Source organism: Apteryx rowi, unplaced genomic scaffold (genome assembly GCF_003343035.1).
Source record: "Apteryx rowi isolate R43461 unplaced genomic scaffold, aptRow1 scaffold_11, whole genome shotgun sequence".
In the NCBI taxonomy this organism is placed as follows: domain Eukaryota; kingdom Metazoa; phylum Chordata; class Aves; order Apterygiformes; family Apterygidae; genus Apteryx; species Apteryx rowi.
In genome coordinates, this window is record NW_020447308.1 from 5648551 (window position 1) to 5651278 (window position 2728).

Below are 2728 nucleotides of genomic sequence, written 5' to 3' on the forward strand. Positions count from 1 at the left end.
CCCCACGGCCCGGAGCAGGGGCTCTGAGGGGAGGAACAGGCTGGCTCCCACGACGACGAGCCCCCCTCCGCCCTTACCGGCTCCGCAGGACCCCCGGTACCGACGGGGAGGGGTGGGGGGGTGCCGGAGCCTCACTCTCCTGCTCCGCCTCCCCCGGCGCACCCAAGCGGGGGCACCCGCCGCTACTTCCGCGTGCTGCGCACGCGCCGGCCACGTGACGGCGGGGAGGAGCGCGGGCGGGGCGGAAGGCGGGCGGCCGCCATAGCTGCCGAGGCGGAAGGAGCGGGCTGAGGCGCCATTGCTACCGAGGCAAAACGGGGAGTCACGTGAGCGCGCGGCGGGGAGGCGGCCGGGGGGGGGGGCCGGGGGAGCCGCCGCGGCCGCCCCTCCGCTCCCCGGGCAGCGACCCCCCAGCCAGGCGTCACGGCCCTGCGGCTGTGCCGCTTTACCCTGGCTCCCGCCCCCGCGCTGCCTGGCCCAGGGCTAAGGGGGACCCGTTGCTGCCACCCAGTGGAGGATATTTTATTTATTTTATTTTGGGTGTATGTGAGAAATCCTATTGGTTTAAGTAAAAGTGCCGGTGAGCGAAAAGGTCTGTTCTCAACTAAGGGCCTTATTTTAACATAGTACATTTTACCCGACTCCCTGATCCCGTTGTTACGTGATGCTCGTTCCTCTAATACAAAATCTGGATTTTTGGGTCAGCTGGGCCTGTTCAAACAAAATGTATATTAAAACAGCCACATTCAAGATCATGCCCGAAACAGGGGCAGCGACCCTAAACGAGCCCTTCGGGGCTCTAGTGGGGAGCAATCTGACGAAGGCAACCGTGGCTGAAGCCAGAGTGATGCTGGTTGGTGGTTTTATAGATAAAGGGGGAAAAAAATAACGGGGAGCAGCTCGTACGGCTGCCGTTGAAGCCTTGGTGCTCTTGTGGCAGGAGGTGTTTTGCCTTCAGTGTTACCGTTTTGTCAAAAAAGGTCGTAGGGCTCAAATAATTCGGTAAGCTGAGTTGCATGCGTTATGTTAGGTGGTGGGATAGCACTGCCCGTCGTTCATGTAAAAAGGGACTCTTGCAGCTAAAGCTGAGGAAATTGTCAATTCAAATCATATTTCATCAGCAGCATTTTACTGTTTTGTTTTCAGCACGCCGTTCCAGTTTGAGAGGACGCTCGGAGGGGCTGGCTAAGATAAGCGGCCTGGCGTTGTCAGTGACCCGAACGCACGAGGCAGCAGATAACAAACCTTTGTTCGCAGCAGCGCACAAACAACATTTGTCCAAGATGACGCTGTTGTTCTCTCCAGGCTTTCATAATTCGTGACTGCAAGACAAACAACTTTTATCAATGCCTGTCAGTACGCCCTTGAATCCAACCTGCTATTCCTGTCTGACTGTCTCAAAAAAAGCTCCCGAAAGAATTCAGAGTGGTGGATTTAATACAGATTAACATTGGATTGGCAGCTGCCTGGCTGTAGGTGGTGCTGACTGCAGGTGGTGCTGTTAAACCTGTATTTTGCAAGGATTAAAATCCATCCAGACTGTGGCAGAAATTAAAATATTCAATGTTCATATTATATGCAGGCAAGCAGTACAGAGTGGAATCCCTGCTGTTAGCGTGGTCTAAAGGTATTTGTTGTGCGGCAGCTCAGGTTAGTAGATGAGACCATCAGGTAATGTATTCTCATCTCTGAGCTATTACCCAAAAAGGCAGCTGGGATCAATTAGCTGCACTTTGTCGGTACGTGACAGATGAAAGCTGAAGGAGTGTGGAAAGAAGGAAACACACCCACGGATGCTTGTCAGCAGTAGGTGTGTTTTCCCTGAGGTATGTCTAAAGCATGTATTTGACTGCTTGGCTTTACGCATATTTGTGATTGCAGATCTGACGGGAGATCAGCCCATGATAGCAGGCATTATTTTCATCTCTCAAAGTTGTTCTAATTTTTAATATTTTCAGTTGCTGTTTCAGTTTGCTGCTTATGAAAGGCTTATTTATTATTTCGGAGATCGATGGGAAATATTTCCCACGTATTACCTGGTGTTTAGAATCTGGAAGCAAAAAATAATTGTTTCACATTTCAAAAGTTCCTCTCCAATCGGATGTCTGTTCAGTCCCTGCTGGGTCTTCGCCGGGCTTTGTGTCTCCCAAATCCTACCGCTGTAGGTGCTGGTTGCACATGTGGTGGAGTTGGCCTTAGCAACACAGGCAAGAGCTGAGCACTGAGTGCAGGGGCTTGCTGCGATCTCCGATTAATTCTTTCTCCTGATGAGTCGCACCGCTCTATGAGCGCTTTATAAATTAAGCATAATGCAGCCTGGAGTGTTAGCTTTACGTTCTCCTGTTTGGGAGTCCAGGACTATGCAGACATGGGAATAACGCTGTGTAAAAATAAACACATGTCACAGATGCTGGGAAGGAAATTGGGAATTTTAGAATGGGAAGCTCTCAGGAATTAAAGGCACGAATCGCGTGAAATTTGTGTGCGCGGAGGGGAGACCGCAGCAGCCCTCCGCCGGCGCGGAGGGCCGCGACGCCGCCTGGACTACACTTCCCACGATGCACTGCGGGCGCATGCGCAGCGCCTCCTCGCCCTCGGGACTGCATTTCCCAAGAGGCAGCGCGCGGCGGCTGGGGCGGTGGCGGACGAGGCGCTCCGCGCGCTGCCTGCCGGGAGCGGTAGTCGGTGAGGGGCGGGAAGAGGCGCGGTGACGTCAGCGGGGCGGTGC

At 53.8% G+C, this 2728-nt stretch overlaps 1 protein-coding gene across 5 annotated transcripts in view; it reads right to left on the reverse strand.

Annotated features, from left to right (window-relative positions):
- Window positions 1-2496, reverse strand: part of SPG21 (SPG21, maspardin) — a 14890-nt gene extending 12394 nt beyond the window's left edge. For 2 of the 5 annotated variants that reach the window (XM_026073748.1, XM_026073785.1), the window contains exon 1: window positions 78-186. The gene's annotated coding sequence lies outside the window, so the exon portion shown is untranslated. Of the gene's footprint in view, window positions 1-77; window positions 189-1245; window positions 1579-2036 lie in introns of those variants that run through there. The other 3 variants (XM_026073766.1, XM_026073778.1, XM_026073757.1) reach the window with 3 other exon arrangements.
- Window positions 2497-2728: the final 232 nt, after the last annotated feature.